Source organism: Puma concolor, chromosome B3 (assembly GCF_028749965.1).
Source record: "Puma concolor isolate L17-30 chromosome B3, mPumCon1.1.hap2, whole genome shotgun sequence".
Taxonomy (NCBI): Eukaryota; Metazoa; Chordata; class Mammalia; order Carnivora; family Felidae; genus Puma; species Puma concolor.
Genome location: NC_141672.1, coordinates 67,400,488 through 67,424,194, shown reverse-complemented (window position 1 = coordinate 67,424,194; position 23,707 = coordinate 67,400,488). Strand labels below are relative to the sequence as shown.

The following is a 23,707-nucleotide window of genomic DNA, read 5'->3' as shown; positions in this document are numbered from 1 at the left end:
GTCTCTAGTCGCTCGGAGCAGGACCCAAGCCCCCACCCTAAATCACATTATTAATATCCAGCTAGCCCAAGGCCCCAGGCAAACAAAGACCTTAGAGATTACTTCCCAGAAGCTGAAGTCAAAGACTAGTTTTTTGGGGTACATTTTTAGGCAAGGTTAAATTCCCATACAGATATAATGTGAATAACACTGGTTTCCAGAATGAATCTACACCTGAAGCTAAATTTGAATATTAATCTAGCATTTTGGAAATAGTACTGAGAATTTCTAAGTATTGTAACTCAGAATGGGAATTACTGGAAAGTATCATTGGTCTTGGCAGAGGAGTTTTCTAGCCAGAGAGATTGCTGGGACTAGTTGTTCTGGATACTCAAGGCTTCCTAATTCTCTTACACCCTGTATTCCTGTCACTCTTGTTAATTACCCAAATATATGCCTCTCTGGTCATTAAAAGAAAAATTCTCTTTTTTTTTTTTTGCTATTGACGACTTTCTTTCTCCTAAACCTAAACTTTCCTTCCTCTTCTTCCCAAATTTTTGTTTTGTGTTTTTTGAGCTCCAATTTGTATTAAATGAATTCTCCTTAACAACCTTTACTGAAAACTCCTCTCTTGCTTTAAGTGAAAACTACTGTTCTTTGTAGACACTGCTTTTTCATGAAGTCTTTTTAAGTGGATGCAGCTCATTCTTTTACGTACCCACGGGCTTGGGATGAGGTTTGGCATGTTCCTTGTTTCTGAGGGAAGCTTCTGCTCTAACACTCCTCCACAATTATATTCTTTTTGATAATCTTGGTTATTAAAAGTATAATCACCTTCTTCTCTTCTTTGACCACTGTTTTTTACTTCTTAAAGACCTTGACACTTTTGAGCTTGAGTGGCTCAGTTGGTTAAGCATCCGACTTGATTTCAGCTCGGGTTATGATCTCACAGTTTGCAAGGCTGAGCCCCACATCAGCCTCTGACAGCACAGAGCCTACTTGGGATTCTCTCTCTTTGCCTCTCCCCGACTCGTGAATGTGTTCATTCTCTCTTTTTCTCAAAATAAATTTAAAAACTTGAAATAAAAAAAAGACATTGACACTTCCTTTTTACTCCAGTTCTAGTCACCATCTTGGATCGGAGTTCAGAGTGTATGTAGACAATCCAGTTAACATCCTAGCCTTTCAGTTTCTTCATTTTCTTAGTGTGGGTGCCACCAGCCTTTGTTGTACTTCAGCCATCTGTTCTCATTGTATACCTTCAATCTTGTCCCCTGGTAGTATTTATTGTCCTCATTTTACCGTAACTTGTTATCCTTTCTTCTCTCTTATAATGGCCACTACACCTCAGGTTCCTTGGCTGTACCACTCTGCCTGTCTTTTCTTTCCTAATATTGATATACATGACCCATTATTTCACTGCTTTGGTGATAACTTCAACTCCTTCGTACCCCTGCCTTTTACTTGTACCACCTACCTCAATTCCAGTCTAGAATGATTCAACATTCTCCTTTCCCTCTTCTTCCTCTCAGGCTGCTGGGTGCTGCTAAAGAAGTCCTTATAAATGGTACTCTGAATTAATGATTTCTGATATTGAATTCTCTGTTGTACAGTAATCTCTAGGAAGTTTTTTCTTTTATTCTTTTTTTCTTTGCCTTGCCTAGAAACCTGTTATCCTCATGGAAACTATCTAAAAATCTGCTTTGTTTTTCTGAAGACCTCTGTCCTTCCTTATACCTCCCCCTTCACTTTTATTGGATGATGTGATTTTCTGCTTCACAAAGAAAAATTGTGTGTTACAAACTTTTTCAAGTCCCATCCCACCCTCTTACAAACTTATCTGTATCTAAACTCATTCTTGCCTTCTTTCCTTTTGTGTCTTTGGCTTCTTTCACTTTATTAACTCTTTCACATCAGTATTTAAACATGCGTGTGGTAGATAGTATTGGCTGGCTATGAAAAGTCATTTTTATCCTCCTCTTCCTTACTGCCTTGAAATAGAGTCTAGAAAGTCAGATAGTTTCTCAGCTTCTCTTATAGGTAAGAGTAGCCAGCCATGTGACTTAATTCTAACCAATGAGATTTGAGGGATAGTCTAATTGGGGCATGGGACTCTGGGTAAGGTATTTTGCTTTCTCTCTCTCTTTTTTTTTTTCATTCAAAATTACCATTGGTATTCTACTTTCTAACAAGGCCAAGGTTTGTAATTCCCCTTTCTTTTTTTTTTTTTAATTTTTTTTAACATTTATTTATTTTTGAGACAGGGAGAGACAGAGCATGAACAGGGGAGGGTCAGAGAGAGGGAGACACAGAATCTGAAACAGGTTCCAGGCTCCGAGCTGTCAGCACAGAGCCCGATGCGGGGTTCAAACTCACGGACCGCGAGATCATGACCTGAGCCAAAGTCGGCCGCTTAACCGACTGAACCACCCAGGCATCCCAATTCCCCTTTCTTTTTGTTGGAAATATGTTATATGGACATGATGCCTGGTAGTGGTAGCCATTTTGTGGCAGAGCCTGATCTTATGACATCACTGAGATTCAGACAAAACCCTAGAGGTATCTACTTTCAGACATTTTGTTAAGTAAACAATAAACATCCATTAGTTTAGGCATTGTTATTATATTTTCTGTTACTTGCAGCTGAAAGCATCTTAACTTATAATGCATAAGTTTCTTCCTAAAAAAACCCCTAAAAAACTCTATTTTGACTCCATTAGTCACTATAGTCTAATTTTCCTTCTCCCTTGTAGCCAAGCTTCTTGAAAGAATTTTCTAAATCTCTCTCTTAATTCTCTTTTCTACCATCTACTTCTGTCTATATTCATCTTTACTGTGCATCAGCCACCTTTACTGGTCACTGCCAGGGTCACCAGAGGTTTTTTTTGGTTTTTTGTTTTTGTTTTTGATGCTTTGTGTATTTTTCTGTTCTGTACTTTTAATTGATCTCTCTGCAGTATTTGATCAGTTAACCTTAATCTTGAATTACTCTTCTCCATTAGTTGCCATCATACTGCATTCTCCTGTGCTGTGTACTTTTTTATCTTCTCTTTCTCAATCTACTTTATAGTTTCTTCATCCTCTATTCATTTTCAAAATATTAGTCCTCAGCACAGGTATAACTGTCTGAATTTTGCAGGCTTAGAGACTGACTGACCTTAGGTCATATAATTAGTAAATGATGCAGCCAACATTTGAAAATCTCTTGGAATCTCTTCTGATTTTGTGCTTTGCTTGGGTAATGTCATCCATTCCTGAAGCCCAAATACATATGTTCATCCCCCAAATTTCTCCTGAGTTGTAGATACATGTGCAACTGCCTGTTGGTTAACTCTGCTTGACAGTCTTATGGATACTTCAAAGTCTACAAGTCCACATTAGAATTCTTCACTGTCCCACAGATATGTGAAACTCCTTCCTTAATGTGACAGAGACTCAGTGATGAGCACTGTCATCCATGTAGCTCTTAAGGCCCAAATCCTGGGTATCATCTTGACCCATTCTTCTTTTTCTCCCACTGCTCTTATTCATTGTGTCCTGTTCTTCCATCTCTAGGGCAGTCAACTCTATCTCTCCCCACAAGGCGAGCTGTAAGAAACTGAACATCTATATCCCTGTGTAATCTGAGATATTGTGACTAATCTTTTTAAATGCAGATCTCTTCATGTTACTTTCCTGATTTAGACTCTTTGGTGACAACTTGTTGTTTTCTGGACAAAAGTTCAAAATCTAATTTGGGAAATAAGGCCCTTCTTGATCTGATCACAGCTTACTCCCCTACGCCCACTCTCTGCTCCAGCTGTCCTTAATTATTTGCTATTCCTGGATTCATTTTGTTCTTTCTTGCCTGTAGGACTTCCCTCATGCTCTTCTTTCTTGCTGGAATACTCTTTTGTATAACTCCATCTTGTCCTTCAGGTCTTAGCTTAAATGTCATCTCCTTTGAGAAAGCCTTCTATGATGACCCTTCCCCCACCCCAAGAGCTCTTATCTGTGTGCGTTGTTGAAAGGGCCACCCACTCTCTTGTCTCAGGGCCTTTGTAAGTTTGGCTTCCTCTGCCTCTGTCTCTTCCCTGTCTCCACCCTGTTGTTGTTCATTCCAGATAATGCTCTGTGGTAGTCCTGTATTTTTCCCCATCAGCTAAGAAATCCTTTTGTTGTTTTTGGGAAATCTGAAACGATTCTATTACATTCCTAGGAATTTAAAAATCTGAATAGTTTTCTTTTAATTTGTATCTCCTTCCCCCTTAATCTAAGCCCTTAAAAGCAAAACAGAAACCTAAGTCTGTTCTTTAGCTTTATGCTTCTCCACACAAGCTGACATTGCCTAACTTGAGAATCGATTATGTGCCAGAAGTCAGCTGATGCTGTTTGGAAAAAAAAAAAAAAAAAATGGCATTTGCAGCTTTCAGCTCTAGCCACTGAACCTGACAAGTTCTGACATCTCTTCTCTTGGCTGCCTCTTACTTCTTTTTCTGTTTCCATGGAAATGGACATTAGATCACAGAAACATAGTAAGATACTGGTGGCTAATTGCTGTTGCAGATTTCTGAATTCTCTTTGTTTGTGAAGTGATTATTTCAGTGACTCTTGCCCACTATGCAGTATGTGGTAGTTAGCCAAAACATCTAAGGCAGTTTCTGGATTTGAGAGCCAGATGATGTTTCCCAGTGTCACTAACTAGTATCCTCAAATGTATTCCTTATTTCAGTTTTCAGAGAAAATATATTTTAATTTAAGAACTGTAATCTTGTCAGAGTAGAGCACTAGATTTCAAGCCAGGAGATCTGGCTGTGGTCCTAGATCTGCTGTTGTCTCACTGTTTGACCTTGGTCAATTTTGTTATATTTGTTAAATGAGCCTGTTTCTACTATGTAGCTCTGGGGCTTATTTACAAATGTCCTAGAGAAAAGACTGCCTCTCTACCAGTGTGTTTTAATAGAAAACATACAAATAAGATATGCAACTAATTTTAGTTAAGGAAATAAAACCAGGTTTCTAGACATATAAAGTGGAAAAATCTTTTAATTCCAGCTCTATTTTCAACTTCTGTAAAATGGTTAGAATAAGGCTTGTCATATGGCTAGAAATACTAGTTTGAGATTCTCTTTTTAATGCACATGTCATTTCTCACGATACATATAACCTATCTTATGGCAAAGTAAAGTGATTAAGTTTATAGTTGAAAAAAATCTATTCATTTCCTATTTAATGAAGAAAGTTATTACATTGCTTATCTAATTTGTATTTTATTCACATCCAGGATGTAGGAGGATTTGCCACAGCCATATGCCACTATAGTAGGCTTATCTGTGCCAGGTCAGGATTTCCTTGTAAATCTAAATTTAGAACTTGGAAAGCCAGGTTTTGTTAAGTGCAAAAAGGGACTGCCATCTACGTATAAAAAAGATTAGTATTGCTGAGCCACTTCTTCAGCATATAGTGTCTGCTTTATGTCAAATGAACTTGAATAATTGATATTGACTATGAGCAGGGTAAGTCCTTTTTTTTTTTTTTTTTTTTTTTGCATGACTACACAGAATAAAATACAGGTTTATACCAAATTCCCACTTGTGGTTGTATGTGTACAGACATAAACCATACGTGAAAAGACATTATTAATTAATTAGATGGAAAGTAATCCATTTTATACTCTGTAATTGTGGTAAATTTTTCAAAAGGGAAAAAAACACCTCTTTTATTCAGTTTGCTGTGAATTTAGTCTCCCATAATGAACTTGCATAGAATTGGGATCTGGTCATGTCAGATTCCCTCTGTTTGTGAAATGGCTACAAAATTTAGTAAATTTACCACAGGCCCCAGTGTTTAAGGTACAGTGCTTTAGAACCAAAGTTTATTTTTAAGTAAAAATATTCTATAATTGTTGTAGATAATAAAAAAAAAAATGTTCAAGAAAGAAATTATAATGGCCCACTACCCTGCTGTCAAAGTTAGCTTCTACTGACTTTTTGGCACATTCTTTCACTTAAAAGAAATTCTACCAATATATAAAACAAAATTGGGACAATGCTTTATGTGCTGCTTTGTAGTGTACTGACTTCATTAACCACATTGTGAACATTTTACCCTGGTATCGTATAATCTTTATAATCTTTAAATATGACTCTTAGAAATATATGTTATCTTAAGTAATTCTATAATTTAATTTGCTTTGAAACTATTAATGGATATTTAGATTGTTTTCCTATAAACAACTCTGAGCAGGAGCCTGTAAACTTTTTGTATCCCTTCATTCAATGTAGTACCTTCTGGCTAGTACCTCAGAAGTTTTAACTTTGTTTTATTCTTGCCCACCTTATCTCAGACTTCTTTAAGTCTTACTAATTTTATCTTCAAAATGTCTCTTGAATTCATTCTTTCATCTCCATTCTCACTGTGATTGCAGTTGTTGAGTCTTAAGCATCTAACCTGGACTATTGTAGTAGCCGCATATATGACTGATCTTTTCTACCTCTGGTCTCTTCTTTCAATGTATCACCTATCTTAGGATCAAAATTGTGTTTCTAGAGCATAGGTATGGTCATACATTACCTGGCTTTAAAGTCTTTGATGTTTTCCCCACTGTCTGCTGAATAAAGTTTAATTCCTTCGTGTGATATTAAAAAGCGTTCATGTTTTGACCCTGTCTAACCCTTTAACCTCATTTCTCTCTTCTCCTTTCCACAGTCTGCATATCGCAGGCAGCCTTAGCTGAACACATTAAGGTTCTCGCAGGCCTTCATGTAGTTTGTGCTCTTTCCATTTCCTGTGGACTTTCCCTCACCCCTGGTAATTCCTAACTCCGTTCTTTTAAGACTGAAGCTCAAACATTACCTATTCTGTAAAGCTCTGCTGTCCAATACAGTAACTACTAGCTACACGTGGCTATTAAAATTAGTTAAAAATTTGGGCGCCTGGGTGTCTCAGTCGGTTAACGTCTGACTCTTGGTTTTGGGTCAAGTCATGATCTCACCGTTTGGTGAGTTCGAGCCCTGCATCGGGTTCTGTGCTGACAGTGCAGAGCCTGCTTGGGATTCTCTCTGTCTCTGTCTCTGTCTCTCTTCTGTCTCTCTCTCTCTGTCTCTCCCAAAATAAATATACAGACTCAGTCATACTAGCTGCATTTCAAGTGTTCAATAGGTACATGTAGCTAGTGGTATTGTATTGGGCAGCACATATTAAAGAACCTTTTCCTCATTGCAGAAACTTCTATTGGACAGCACTGCTATAAAGCCTTTTCTAAAATAATTGATTTTCTCTTCAGAGCTTCTATAACCTTTAAGATTAACTATTTTAAAAAGCCCTTAAATTCCTTTATAGGTAGGAAGGGACCAAGCCTTGTTCTTTTCATCTCTAGCATCTAGAATAGTGCATGGTCTGTAATTGAATTTCAAGATGTGTTGACTGTATGAACAAATGAATAATAAAAAAAAAAATGACATGAATTTTCAGAAGTCATATGAATAATGAGAATGTTAGGGATCTTTCAAGCTAGAGAAATGCTGATTCCCTTTTGTAAAATGCGTGGTTATCATTTTCACTTCATTAATACCTCACAAAACCTGAGACAGATGCTCAGCTTCTCTGATTCTTTTGCCATCAAAACACTGGGGAATTGGGTATTTTCCCCTGTGCAGTTTAATATAAGGCCAACATATACTGAATCTATGCCAGATATTTTGGACTTTACATAAAAGTGTAAAGTATTTCCAGTAGATTCTGCACTATTACTTGGGTTTATATTCCATGAGCTGAGAGAGCAGACATTTAGTTTCTGTCTGGAATTCTCACCTCCTTAATGTTATTCCATTTTTGTAATATTTTTATGAGGCACTCTTTTTTTTTTTTTTCCTGTTTTGCAGATAAGGAAGCAAGCATAGAGAAAGCTGCGTGCTCGCATAAGGTCACATATAGCTGTGAAGGGACTTTTTATTACACCTCAGCTGCCTCTCATTTGAACTGTTAATACATTCACTGCCTCTGGGTGACTTTGGTGATTTATATATTTTCTGATTGTTCATGGTCAGAGTATGTCTCTTGGTTTCTAGTTTTAAGAAAAACCAACAGCTTGAAAACAATACTAAAGAAGGAAATTATAGTGCCCTACTGTTAACATTTTGTGAATGACTGCTATGGCCTAATATTGTGCTTGAGCTAATTGGATCTAACCAGATGAGGTTAAAGGAATAACCATAAATTCTGTCAGGAGTAGAATTCCAGAAGCCTTTTGGAAGCATTTAATTACTTTATGAATTGCAATTATCATCTTATGCCACTGGCTCTCTAGCTAGTTTTCAAAACACTTCGCAAAGCCCAACATCAACATTTAAAAAATTACACAATACAGTGCCTGGCACAAAGTTAGTGTTCAGTGATGGTTTGTTTAATGAATGTGTGACAAATAACAGAAATACTAGTAATTGGTAGTAATAGCACCTAACATTGTTGGATGTTTTCTGTTTGCCAAGCATTGTGCTAAGCTCTTCACTTGCATTATTTCACTTCACTCATTGACTGTTGAACACCTACAGTGTGCTAGGTACCATGCTTGGTGCTGGAGATTGAGGGTTAAAACAAAGATCTTGCTCCCATGGATCATTCTTTTTGGTGGGAGAGACAGGAATAAGCACATAAGCAAAAAACTTAATATAGTATTGGTTAGTGATCAATGCTATTGAAAAAAAATAGATACTGATTAGGGAAAGCTTATCTGAGAAGGTGATATTTAAAGCAGACTTATAATGGAAGGAAACAGTGAGCCATCCAAAGTATTTGGGGGAACATTCAAAGTGGAGAGAACAAGTGTAAAAGTGAGCAAGGAAGCCAGGGACTAGGATCATCTAGGATCTTATAGGCTGTAGTGAGGATTTTGAATTTTATTCCAAATATGATGAAAACCCTTGGACATTTTTGGGTAATGGAGTGATATGATCTAGTTTTGGTTTTGGAAGGATACCTTTGGCAGCCTGTGTAGAGAATAGAAGTAGGGGGAGTGGGAAGAAAAGGGCGATAAGAATGGAAGTAGTTATAGTACTCTAACAACCCTCTGAGATAGGTTCCATTATTTCCTCCAGTTTTAGTTTAGAACATTGAGGTCCAGAGATTTTGAGGCTGTTCAGTGCTACAAATCTAGTCTGTTTTATGTAATCTCTGCCATTATATTATACTGCTTGACTTCTCTGAATGAGTTTTAAGCATTTTTGTCATTGTATGTCAATCCAATATAGCTAATATGTATATAGATTTCCAGTGAATATTGTCTTTCTTAATGAGATTGTTTTCTTAATATAGCAAGTTGTGAAAGCATATTTTACATAGAATTCGCTAATCTGTTACATTCTTTAATTGTTACTCATAGCAGAATGAATGAAGAACAGGTAGCCATCATTTGTCTGTCAGTGCTGAGAGCTCTCTCTTACCTGTGTGTGTCTGTATGGATAGTTATGTAGGTAGTACAGGAATATGTATATTTTTTAAGTTTTTATTTTAATTCCAGTATAGGTAACATACAGTATTATATTAGTTTAAGGTATACAATACAGTGAGTCAACAATTCTGTATACAGTATTTGGTGATCATCATGGTAAGTGTATAAGAATATGTATATTCTTAATAAAAGGCACTCAAGGTTAGAAATGCTTTTTTATTAGAACAAGTTTTTTCTTTATTTAAGCATAAACTACTCCAAGATTTAGCATCAGTGTAAAACTGATTGATGGAAATAATGAAAATGCAGTGATTGAATTAAAATAGAAAAACCAACACGATTTTTAGGTAATATGCTGTAGCAAAAAGAGCATGGGCTTAGGGTAAGGAAATAATCTTGGAAAAATTTCTTTAATCTTTCTGAGCCTATTTCTCCATCTAAAGTGAAGATAGTATTGTGATAATTAAATGTGATAATGTATCTGCCGTGTCAGCTATATTGCTTTGTACATAAGAGTTAGTACATTTATAGTCTTATTAAAATCAGTTTTGTGGGTTCAGGCAAGATTGTTAAAAAAAAGTTAGCAATTCCTAATTAATAGCCTAAATTCTTTTTTTTTTTTTTTTAATTTTTTTTTTCAACGTTTATTTATTTTTGGGACAGAGAGAGACAGAGCATGAACGGGGGAGGGACGGAGAGAGAGGGAGACACAGAATCGGAAACAGGCTCCAGGCTCTGAGCCATCAGCCCAGAGCCTGACGCGGGGCTCGAACTCACGGACCGCGAGATCGTGACCTGGCTGAAGTCGTACGCTTAACCGACTGCGCCACCCAGGCGCCCCAATAGCCTAAATTCTTATAAAACCTTAGTGTTTTTGCTCATTTCCTTCTGATTTTAAGGCTCATGTCTTAAGGGTATTAAGCCCTACATAAGGGCTGCTAGAGGTGCTAATGGAATTATTTTAGCTTTTAGGAGACAAAATTCAGAGATGCAGGATAGCTGTCTTTAAATCTGTAAAGGGTCGTCCTATGGAACAAGGATTTGTTTTTTATGACTCAGGAGAACAGAACTATCATCAGAGGGTGAAAATTATTTTGGCTTATTGTAATAAGGACAGTTTCAAAAATAGAATGCTCTATCAGTGGGAACTGTTTGCACGTAGCTGCATCAGTTTTCCAGAATGTGTCAGGCACTGAAGGTTTTTTACTTAGTTTGAAGATTTTTTCAGCTTGAGAATTACTAGGACATAAGCTGCATGCAAGTAGAGATCTTGTCTTTCTTGGCCGCTGTGGTATCTTCAATGCCTAGTACTGTGCCTCATGTGTTTGTTGAATGAATGAATGAGTCAGTTATTCGTGGAAGTCATTTATGTACTTCACTTGTATTTTTCTTAAGTTTGGTTCTGATTTTGGTTGATGGTTTGAATATTTTTTTGGTTAAAGATGAGGGAAACTATGGGAAATTGCTGCTTGGTAAGAAAACAAAGGAGTTAGGAGAAGATTGCTCAACAGTGACAGTGGCTTTATCGATATATTGGGTCAGGTGATTTGGTGGGAGGTCTGTCCTTTAGATTGTAAGATTTTTAGTAGCATCTCTGACTTCTCAATACTCATCAGATGCCAGTAGCACCCTTCCTCTCATTCGTGACAATGAAAAATGTCTCCAGACATTGCCAAATGTCCCTTGGGGAGCAGATTGTCCCTTGTTGAGAACCACTGAGTTAGTGAATAACCCACTAGAACATACCTGTGCAAAAGACAAATCCAAGGAGCTCCCCTCTATGTCTAGATGAGATGCTACCTGTTTGTTTACTAAAGCCAGTTAGATCTTCAAAGTTAAAAAGGACAAATCCAATATTTTTATTATAGGAAATTAGAGAAAATAGTGTTTGTCATTTAAGAAAGCTCATTGCAAATTGTTTTAAGATCAGCGATGCACTGGTATCATATTTATGTTGAGGCCTATACATAGCTTTATAATAAAGAAGCTGTTTGTGTAATGCTCCTGAGTTTCTACTTTGCTTTGAAACATGAAGTTGGCTCTTTAGTTATAGCCTCTCAGTAAAAAAAGGCTTACTATATTTATTTGAATGTGGTAGAATTGTTTATGCTGTGTTTTTAGCCCCAGGTTGCTTTGACAACCATTATATGTTGCAATACAGGTGTGGAGAGTTCAGAAGTAGTGGTTGATGGAAATGGTGGCTTGTAACAATCAAAGACAAGGACAGCATGAAGAGTGAGTAGAAAAGGTAGCAGCAGCAGAAAGCTGAGCAGCTGATGAAAGATCCTAGAAGCAGGAATACTAACATTTTTTAAAGTTATATATAAATATTTAAAAATCTATGTTTTGACCTTAGTCTAGAAGTATGATCATCTCATGATGGATATAGTTTCATAAGTAATTATGGTACATACCATTCACATTGGAAATAAATTATTTTTAGCCTTTTCTGAATTTTTACTTTTTTACTTCTCTTGCTAGTATTTATGTTTATATTTCTTCTTATTTAAATCTTCTGAAAGGCAAGTTCTAATAAATCCTTAGTTGCATTATATTTTAACTTAGTGTATTTTCTTGTCACATCACACTTTCTATACAACATGTTTTACTGAACTATTCATGGTCTTGATTTAATTATAAGCTAGACATTGTTGCATTTTAATGTTCAGCACTTGCATACATATTGTGATGTAGTCATTGCTAAAATACAGTAGTCTCACTAGGCATTATTATAAAGAAAACATCTGTCAGCATTTTCATTATAAGCCCTAATTTATTTTTAAGAAGTTTCTGACGTGTCTGTTTCTAAATTGCTTTGGGTTAAAACCTAGTATAGAAATTGTCAGCTGAAATCCAAGTTTTGTTACAAAGGGAAAAATTGAAGCTAGTGTTTTCAACTACTTTGCATCACAGCATTTAAAACACTCATATTTTTAGTGGATTCAGGTGCTTTTTACTTGATATTTATTTCTCATTAACCTAAGTGAGGAAATGGAAACTGACATCTAGTTAAATGGGTTGTTTCTTTTCTTGTGTTGTGCTATAAAATATTTGAAAGATTTATTTGAAAAGTATTTACTTGAGTAGATACATTAAGTTTTTTTGTTAGAACCACCTTACAACATGAAAGTATCTTTGTAAAGCGCATAAGAAATCAAATCTAGGTTTACTGGGAACAGAGAAACTTGCAAAAGCATCAACTATAATGAGATTCTGAGATAGCTCTATGGTTGTAAAAGTGAATAACTTTTTTGAAAAAATTTTATGTTTATTTATTTATTTTGAGTGAGAGAGAGAGAACACACAAGTGAGCATGAGTAGGGGAGGAGCAGAGAGCGAAAAAGAGAATCCTGAGTGGGTTCTGGACCATCGACACAGATCCCTCTGCGGGGCTTGATCTCATGAACTGTGAGATCGTGACCTGAGCCAAAATTAAGAATCAGATGCTTAACTGACTGAGCCATCCAGGTGCCCCAAAAGTGAATAACTTTTTAATGATCAAGAGGTAGGATTCTTATTCTCCTTGTCCCTCCTCAAGTGGTATTATTTTGTAGTCACTAACCTGGTTGATTTCTGCCCCTCCATCTTTTTTAGTGACGTGTCACATGCTATGAGTATATGTTGCTATGATACCTTTCTTTCAAATTGCTTTTAAATACTTGAAAGCCAAAGTTATGACTTATTTGTTATCTGATTTTGAACTTGAGATTTTAGTATCCTCTTAAACTGATCACCTATATGAAAGGTGAACTTTAGTTAATGTAAACTTCATACAAAATGAAAAACATTAAAAAGCTTCTCAAAAATTGGATGAGTTTATTCACTTATAATTTTTCAACAAATATGTATATCTTACCTCCTATGTACTAGATAGTATATGCAGAATATATAATAATGAGCAAAACAGGCACAATCCATGCCCTTTTACATAATCTGGTAAGGGAGTTAGATAATAAGCAAGTAAAGAAATAAAAGTAAAAGAGCACCAATTTATTTCAGTCACATTTTATATTCCAAAGTCTTACCTTTTTGTAAATGATCCTATAATACAGACACCTATATTTAAATATACAAGTTTTTTATGTTCACTGGAACATAAAGATTAAAGCATCATATTACTTAAGTTATTCCTAAACTCTTATTATTTCTACGCTAATGAAATCTTTTTGCTTATATATTTTAGTTAGTAACTGCTATGGTCTAGGAAATGGATTTTTGTTTTTCTAGTATTTGACCATGTAAACAGTATTATTTATTCTAATAGCTTTTCAGTAGAATTTCTAGGTAGGTGCTCCTTTCTTTTGTAATGCTTATATTTCTTAATTGTTTCTTATTGCATTGTCTAGAATCACCAGTCGAATTTTATTTAAAAAATTTTTTTAAGTTTATTTGTTTGTTTTTGAGAGAGAGAGGGAGAGCGCAAGCAGGGGAGGGACGGAAAGAGAGGGGGAGACACAGAATCCGAAGCAAGTTCCAGTCTCTGACCTGTCATCTCAGAGCACGACGTCAGGCTGGAACTCACTAACCGTGAGATCAGGACATGAGCTGAAGTCGGACGCTTAACCAACTGAGCCAACCAGGTGCCCCACCAGTTGAATTTTAAATAGTAATAGTGGCAGAAGTTACCTTGTCTCACATATGATATTGATGGCAGTATTTCTCCTCTTTCACTATTAGGTATGATATTTGCTATATGTTCCTTTTAACAAAGACATTTCCTTTTATTCTCAGCTTATATAGATTTAATTGACTTAGTAAAAGATTCTGATTATATAATGGCAATTTAGGTAATTTGGACTAACTCTCCTGCTAACGACAACTAAAGAAGCTGGGTAAAATATGAATCACAAATTCTTAGAAGAATCTGGGAGAGGATAAAAGTGATAGAAATAACCCCATTTCCTCAAAATTACTTTGTTCTAAGGATATTTGTTGATTGTAGCCTAACTAACAGCTTTGAAACTGATTTTTGCTTTCAGATGCTTCACAAGACTCTGGGGTATAAGTAAAACCTGGAGTCTGCCAGGAGTAGTCTGCCCTTACTCCGAGCTGGAACCACAGAATACTGGGCCCTCAGAGTCAAAGAGAACTGATGCTAATTTAGCCAACATCTTCTAGATCAGGGAATTTTAAGTCTAGAATTTGGGTTACAATAGTCTTGGATTTGTAGAGAAGTAAGAGAAGTAAATGAAAGTTATTGTTGGGGAGGATGCTATTATCCAATGCATCAGTTTATTTTTTGAAATAATTTTTTTTTCAATTGCATTGTCCAACATGCAGCCAAAAATAATCATGCGTAAAAGGACAAAAGGCACTATGAATAAGAACTAGCAGATATAACAGAAAATAGAAATAGACTCAGTGTAGATGAGGTATTGGAATTATTAGAGATAGACTATAAACAACTAAGTTTGCTATGTTCAAAGAAATAAATCCAAGAATGAAGATTTAACAAGGACCTGGAAACTAGAAAAAATTAAATCTAGCAGGTTTGAAAAGGAACTAGATAATTCTAAAACTTAAAAAATACTATTTAAAATTTGTCCATTAAGTTTAACATCGACTTAGTCACAACTGAAAAGAGAATTAGTGAACCAGAAGATTGGTTAGAAGAAACAGTCCGCAGTGAAATGTAGAATGTGAAAAAGTAGAAAATCTGAAGAGAAGAGTAAGAGACATAGACATTCAGAGGAAAGAACTAGAAATTGAGACTCAGCTTGAATTCCAAATTCCATTATTTAGGTGTGTAAAATAAATCTAACTTAGACACATTACTTTTTTTGTGACTCTGGGTTTTATCATCACTTCTAAAATGGGTACTATTATGTTAATGCAATATTTACTTTTCTAGCTTAGTCCATAGAGTGCTCAATTTTTGTTGTTGTTGTTGTAACTCTCCTTTCTAGCATTCAATCGTTTAATAGAAACATTTACTAAATAACAACTGCCAAATCCTAAGGTGGGTGCTAGGAGTGGATACAAGAACACTTTGCTCATGAGAAGCTCAAAGACTACTGTCAAGTCTCATTTTGTAACTGGACAGCTGAAAAACTGATTCCTGGAAATGCCCTGTGCTCAGAAAACTCAGAGTCAAATACTCAGCACTGTGGCAACTATCCACTGTTGTGAATGGCATTCAGGAATATCACTACCTCCTTTTTGAACCTTTCTTAGAAAAGAGCATCACTGATAGATAATCTGAATCTTATCTACAGCTCAGTCAGATTTATAGTATAACCTAAGGATGGGACTTGGAATTCAGGCTAACTCCAGATTTCTAGTTCTTTGTATTGAAAGGAAGCTGAACACAGTTGTATTTATGTTACTACTTAGGCTGATTTTACTTCATTCCTTATTGAACTCACTTTGTTTCAGAAGTAGTTGGTTGGATTAAGTTCTGGACAACTCATTTAATTATTCTGTATTTCAGATTCCTGTTATCAAAACCAGAGATAGCACTTTCTTTATATACTCTCAAAGCTTCACTGTGTTTGAAAACTTGAATTAAAGGACATTTGACCCTTAAACAACATGGTTTGAACTGCATGGGTCTGATTATACATGGATTGTTTTTTGATAAAGGCAGTACTGTAAATGTATTTTCGTTTCCTTAAAAATTTTGAAAATCCAATAAAATTTAGTGGTTTCCTTTGATTGCCTCTGGCCCAGCTTTGCAAGGACTCTGTGGATTCTTCTGACTTTGTTTCCAGGTTGCTGTTGCAGCTTTTAGGGCTTGCTTCTTGATTGATTGATTGCTTTTGTGCCTCCTGGAAAACGTGAATATACAGAACCTTCTTGGTCACCACAGTGGTGAGCTTTTCACTAGTACAGAGGAGAAAGGTATACTCAGTCCCCAACTCCTTGCATATCTTTTCAAAGACATTATAGTTGGTCTTACGGAAGTTTTTGAGCATCTTTTTCCTCTGATTGCTGCTTATCAGCAGATAGCACTTGTGGGCTTTGTCCTTTCAATATTTATGCATATATTCTTTATAACTGCAGATCTTGACAGTCAAGGCAACTATTAGAGTGTCCAGGGTACTGGTGTCCTCATGGTTTGCCATGATCTTGTTCATCAACTGCTCTTGCTTGATTTTTAGCTTCTTTTTCTGGTAGGCCATTTCCAAAGACAAAAGTCTTTGTATGACATCATTAGCCTTCTCATTTCCAGGAATGTTCTGGTAGTCTTTGAATAGTGTGGAACGGGGTGGATCATCATCTTGACTAGGCTAGACTGGTTGCTGGATAGCATGTCTGCAAAGGGTCAGGAGGATGACCTCTCTAGAGGTGAAGGCACCACTGGTCAGAGGGAGACATGAACATCTTCTTAACCCCTCTCACAGCTCAAGGATTGCAGCCTGGGCCACTTTCTGGGTCTGAAGCCACCTCAACACCCGCCACACTGCCTTCAGCATGGTGACTCCTGACCCTGTGGAGCCTGTGCCATGGCCACTGTCCCTTCTGTGATACCAACTGGGTTACACAGGCACTAACTACCGTGCTGGCTCAGGCTCCACCAATCTAGGATTCCAAATGATTTTCTCAGCATTTTCTTTTCTCTAGCTTACTTTATTGTAAACATGCAGTCTATAATATATACGGTATACAAAATATGTGTTAATCAACTGTTCATATTATCAGTAAAACTTCCAGTCAGCCGTAGGCTATTTGTAATTAAATTTTTAAGAAGTCAAAGTTATTTGTGGATTTTTGTGTGGGGGATTGGTGTCCCTAGTTCCCCCATTGTTCAAGGGTGAAGTATATATACCAAAATCTAAAAAAATAGGAACGAGAGTTGAATTTTAGCACTTCATTTTTTGGGGACTAATGGTAAGGATTTTTAAACATTTTTTTAATTGCTTAATTTAATGAACTTAATTAATAGATTTTTGGTGTTAACAAATTTTACATTTATAGGATCATATTCCTTTAATGCAGTGATGGATTAAGTGTACCAGTTTTTAAATGTAGGATTATACTAATTTTTCTTTTTAGTGTATTAATTTCCTTGTTGGAAGAACTCTTTCTCAAAATTCCCTGGACAAAATGCCTTTTTTGGGGAGTTAACTTTAAACAGAGCAAAGAATAATTTTATTTAAGTAAAAAATGAGTTTATTCAAGATTAGCAGAGGAATTACAATTCAGGACAAGCAAATTATAGTGAGCCATAGCCACGTCCAAAGAGGCAATGGAAAGGTCAGCTTTTATTAGGTTTTAAGAGGAAATTGGAGATAGTTGTTTGACCAAAGCTTTATTGGTGAAAAACAAGAGTTTGAGGTAGTGACAGTTTTTCTTTGGCTGCAATCAGTGGTTAGTGTGTTGTTGCTGTGGCAGGGAGGGATCCTCCTTCCTTAAAGGCAGGAGATAAAATTGTTGGTCAAAAACTATACTTCCTTGTTCAAATAATTCTAACTTCCTTCTTCCTGCTGGTTATGTAGTGGTACATGCACAGGAGCTCTCCTTCAGAGCTTCCCAACTCCTTTTATTTTCTTTTATTTTATTATTTGTATTTTATGTGTTTATTTATTTTGAGAGAGAGCAAGAGCATGAGCAGGGAAAAGGCAGAGAGAGAGGGAGAGAATCCCAAGCAGACTCTGCTCTGTCAGCGCACAGCCTGACATGGAGCTCAATCCCACAAACCATGAGATCATGACCTGAGCTGAAACCAAGAGTCAGATGTTTAACTGACTGAACTACCCAGGTGCCCCCAACTCTATTTTAAATAAGGTTTTCTTTATTTCTTTTCATAGGATTATGAGTTGGTCTTTGTTTTCCATTTTCTTCTGTTATTTATTTATTCAGGTTTTCTACTTCTTCTTGTGTCAATTTTATTAATTTTTAGTTTCTTAGGAAATGATCCATTTCGTGTAGTTTGAAAATTTTATTGGTATGATGTTGTACTTAGTATTCTTTTATAATGTTAAAACATTCCTTCATAGCTGTTAAATCCCTTTTCTTATTTCTAATGTTTTTCTTAATGAGACTTGTCAAAGTGTTATTTTGTTTTACTGGTCTTTTTTGGGGGAAAAAAACTTCTGGTTTTATTGACTGAATTTACAGGTTATTTGTGTTTATTTTATTGAAGTATAATTTATACATAATAAGATGTAAGGATAAGTGAAATTTTGGTGAGTTTTGGATATTGAGTATATCCAAGTATTCAACATCCAAAATTAGATAAAGAGCGTTTATCTCCATTACAATGGGAACTTCCCTTGTGCACCTTTGCAGTCATTTTTCCCTCCACATCCTTAGAGACCATCATTTTCTGAATTTTTAAAATCCATTACAATGGGAACTTCCCTTGTGCTCCTTTTCAGTCATTTTCCCCTCCCCATCCTTAGAGACCATCATTTTCTGAATTTTTAAAATCATACATTAGTTTTGTCTTTGCTCAGTATAAAAGTTGTGAAATTTATCAATGTATTAGCAATCTGCTCTTTTTATTGCTGAATAATATTTCATCTTATGAATGTTCCTCAACTTGTTTATTTACTGTCTTGTTGATGGAAAGCTGAATTGTGTCTTCCCCTTTTTTTGTATGTGGTTATTATGAATGAAGCTGTTATTATAAACATTCCTGTACAAGTCTTTTTCATTTCTTTTGGGTTAATGCCTAGGGATAGGATGACTCAATTGTAGGATAGGTACACATTTAACATCATAAAAATGACCTAAGAGTTCTCCAAAGTGGTTGTATCATTTTATACCCCCATTAGCAGTATGTGAGAATTCCATTTGCTTTACATTCTTGTCAATATTTGGGGCTGTCATTCTTTTTTATTTTAGTCATTCTGTAAAGAGTGTAGTAGTGTCTTATTTTAAATTTCCATTTAATAGACTTTTAAAATATGTCCAAAATACCATTATTACATTGAAAATAATTAGCAAAAGCTCCTTACTATTGTCAAGCAACCAGTCTATATTTACATTTCCTCAGTAGTTTTATGAAGATTTTTAACATTTTCTTCAAGCCTGTACCCAAATAAATGCAATGCACCTGGCTCATATGTCTCTTAGGTCTTTTAAAATCTGTATCAGGTTTCAGCCAGAGAAGTAGACCCATAGGATATATTTAAAAGTTTTTATTTAATATATTTACAAACGGCCCTTGAACCACATAGATTTGAATGGTGTGGGTCCACTTATATGTGGATTTTTTTTGGCAAATACAGTACAGTATTGAATTTATTTTCTCTCCCTTAAGATTTTAATAAAATTTTTTCTTTAGCTTTACTATAAGAACATAGTATATCAGTATAGAATACATTATACAATACATACGTAATACAATATATTATGTTATTGGTAAGGCTTCTGAACATAGTAAGCTATTAGTTAAATCTGGGGGGAGTCACAAATTATATGTGGAATTTGACTGTGCAGGAGAACAGATCCTTGCCCTTAACCTCCACATTGTCCAAGGGTCAACTGTGTGTATGTGTGTGGATGGATGGATGGATGGAAGGATGGATAGATAGATAGATAGATAGATAGATAGATAGATAGATAGATATCTGTATGAATGTGTGCTAGGTAGGATCTGTTTTTGAATTCTTCATTTTTTTTTTAAAGTTTATTTATTTTTGAGACAGAGAGAGACAGAGCATGAACGGGGGAGGGGCAGAGGGAGAGGGAGACACAGAATCGGAAGCAGGCTCCAGGCTCTGAGGCATCAGCCCAGAGCCCCACGCGGGGCTCGAACTCACTGACCGCGAGATCGGGACCTGAGCTGCAGTCGGACACTTAACCGACTGAGACACCCAGGCGCCCCTGAATTCTTCATTTTTTATCTGCCTCACACCAATAGTATGTGTTCTTGACTACTGTGGTGTAAAGCTTCTGGATTTATTTTCTTTTTCTTCTTATTTTTCTTTTTCTTTTCCTCTTTCTTTCTTTCTTTCTTTCTTTCTTTCTTTCTTTCTTTCTTTCTCTCTCTCTCTCTCTTTCTTTCTTTCTTTCTTTCTTTCTTTCTTTCTTTCTTTCTTTCTTTCTTTCTTTCTTTCTTTCTTTCTTTCTTTCTTATGAAATTTATTGTCAAATTGGTTTCTGGACAACACCCAGTACTCATCCCAACAGGTGCCCTCCTCAGTGCCTGTCACCCACTTTCCCCTCCCCCCCATCCCCCATCAACCCTCAGTTTATTCTCAATATTTAAGAGTCTCTTATGGTTTGCCTCCTTCCCTCTCTGTAACTTTTTTTTTCTCCCCCTTCTCCTCCTCACTGGACTTCTGTTGAATTTCTCAGGATCCACATAAGAGTGAAAACATATGGTATCTTTCTTTCTCTGTATGACTTATTTCACTTAACACTCTCCAGTTCCATCCACGTTGCTACAAATGGCCAGATTTCATTCTTTCTCATTGCCAAATGGTATTCCATTGTATATATAAACCACATCTTCTTTATCCATTTGTCAGTTGATGGACATTTAGGCTCTTTCCATAATTTGGCTATTGTTGAAAGTGCTGCTATAAACATTGGGGTACAAGTGACCCTATGCATCAGTACTCCTGTATCCTTTGAGTAAATTCCTAGCAGTGCTATTGCTGGGTCATAGGGCAGATCTATTTTTAATTTTTTGAGGAACCTCCACACTGTTTTCCAGAGCGGCTGTACCAGTTTGCATTCCCAACAACAGTGCAAGAGGGTTCCCATTTCTCCACATCCTTGCCAGCATCTATAGTCTCCTGATTTGTTCATTTTAGCCACTCTGACCAGAGTGAGGTGGTATCTCAGTGTGGTTTTGATTTGTATTTCCCTGATGAGGAGTGACATTGAGCATCTTTTCATGTTTCTGTTGACCATCTGGATGTCTTCTTTGGAAAAGTGTCCATTCATGTCTTCTGCCCATTTCTTCACTGGATTCTTTGTTTTTCGGGTGTGGAGTTTGGTGAGTTCATAGATTTTGGATACTAGCCCTTTATCCAGTATGTCATTTGCAAATATCTTTTCCCATTCCGTCGGCTGTATTTTAGTTTTGTTGATTGTTTCCTTTGCAGTGCAGAAGCTTTTTATCTTGATGAGGTCCCAATAGTTCATTTTTGCTTCTAATTCCCTTGCCTTTGGGGATGTGTCAAGTAAGAATTTGCTGCGGCTGAGGTCAGAGAGATTTTTTTCCTGCTTCTCCTCTAGGGTTTTGATGGTTTCCTGTCTCACATTCAGGTCCATTATCCATTTTGAGTTTATTTTTGTGAATGGTGTGAGAAAGTGGTCTAGTTTCATTCTTCTGCATGTTGCTGTCCAGTTCTCCCAGCACCATTTGTTAAAGAGACTCTCTTTTTTCCATTGGATGTTCTTTCCTGCTTTGTCAAAGATTAGTTGGCCCTACATTTGTGGGTCCAATTCTGGAGTCTCTATTCTATCCCATTGGTCTATATGTCTGTTTTTGTGCCAATACCATATTGTCTTGATGATTACAGCTTTGTAGTAGAGGCTAAAGTCTGGGATTGTGATGCCTCTCGCTTTGGTCTTCTTCTTCAAAATTTGGCCATTTGGGGCCTTTTTTGGTTCCATACAAATTTTAGGATTGCTTGTTCTAGCTTCGGGAAGAATGCTGGTGCAATTTTGATTGGGATTGCATTGAATGTGTAGATAGCTTTGGGTAGCATTGACATTTTGACAATATTTATTCTTCTAATCCATAAGCATGGAATGTTTTTCCATTTCTTTGTATCTTCTTCGGTTTCCTTCATAAGCTTCCTATAGTTTTCAGCATACAGATATTTTACATCTTTGGTTAGGTTTATTCCTAGGTATTTCATGATTCTTGGTGCAGTTGTAAATGGGATCAGTTTATTTGTCTTTCTGTTGCTTCATTATTAGTTTATAAGAATACAAGTGATTTCTGTAAATTAATTTTGTATCCTGCGACTTTGCTGAATTCATATATCAGTTCTAGCAGACTTTTGGTGGAGAATATCGGGTTTTCCATGTATTGCATCATGTCATCTGCAAAAAGTGAAAGGTTGACTTCTTCTTTGCCACATATGATGCCTTTGATTTCCTTTTGTTGTCTGATTGCTGATGCTAGAACTTCCCAACACTATGTTAAACAACAGCAGTGAGAGTGGGCATCCCTGTCGTGTTCCTGATCTCAGGGGGAAAGCTCTCAGTTTTTCCCCATTGAGGATGATATTATCTGCGGGCTTTTCATAAATGGCTTTTATGATGTTTAAGTATGTTCCTTCTATTCTGACTTTCTTGAGGGTTTTTATTAAGAAAGGATGCTGAATTTTGTCAAATGCTTTTTCTGCATTGATTGACAGGATCATATGGTTCTTTTCTTTTATTAATGTGATGTATCACATTGATTGATTTGCAAATAAGAAGTTTATTTATTTTGAGAGGGAGGGACAGGAATAGAGAAGAGAGAGAGAATCTCAAGCAGGTTCTTCACTCTCAGCACAGAGCCCAGTGTGGGGCTCGAACTCATGATCTGTGAGATCATGACCTTAGCTGAAATCAAGAGTGGGATGCTCAACTGACTGAGCCACCCAGGTGCTCCTGGATTTGTTTTCCTTTTAAAGATTGTTTTGGGAATTTTAGATCAGGTGCATTTCCATAGAAATTTTAGGATTAGCTTGTCAATTAGTTCAAAATGTTTGCCAGAATTTTTCTAGGGATTGTGTGAATCTGTACCTCAATTTGGAGACAATTGCTGTAGTAACGACATTGAGCCTCTGACCTGTGAACATTATGTATCTTGCCATTTATTTAGGTTTTTAAAATATTTAGGGTTTTAAAAAATTTCTCTCACTAGTAATTTGGAGTTTAGTAAACTTGCATTTCTTTTGTTAGGCTTATTTTTAATTATTATTTTGCTTTGTTTTAAATTTCATTTTGTGTATTAGTTTATAGAAACTATTGAATTTTATGTATTGATCTTGTATCTTACTGTGTTACTAAAATTATTTAATCTAGTAATTTTTATAGATTTCATTGAGTTTTCTCCATGTGTAATCATGTCATCTAGAAATAAAGAATCTTGATCAGAAAAGCATATTACTTCTTTATCTTTCATTTGTGTGATACATACCTGAAAGCATGCTTCACAAACTGCTACAAACTTCCCCATTGTTAGAAATTCAATATTTATGCCCCCCCCTTTTTTTTTGTCATATTGCACTGAGATTTTCAGTACAATGTAGAATAAAAGTAGTGAGAATGGATTTCTTCAACTTGTTCCTGTTCTTTGGGAAAAAGCATTTCATATGTCACCATTAAGTATAATGTTAGCTTTACTTTTATAGATACTGTCCATCTGCTTCAGATAGGTCCGCTCATACTTTGCTGACAGTT

General features: G+C 36.1%; 1 protein-coding gene and 1 pseudogene across 1 annotated transcript in view; one reads left to right on the top strand and one right to left on the bottom strand.

Annotated features, from left to right (window-relative positions):
* Nucleotides 1–23,707, top strand: part of NUBPL (NUBP iron-sulfur cluster assembly factor, mitochondrial) — a 246,002-nt gene that overhangs the window by 126,666 nt on the left and 95,629 nt on the right.
* LOC112855037 (small ribosomal subunit protein uS15m pseudogene) lies at nucleotides 16,044–16,926 on the bottom strand (annotated as a pseudogene).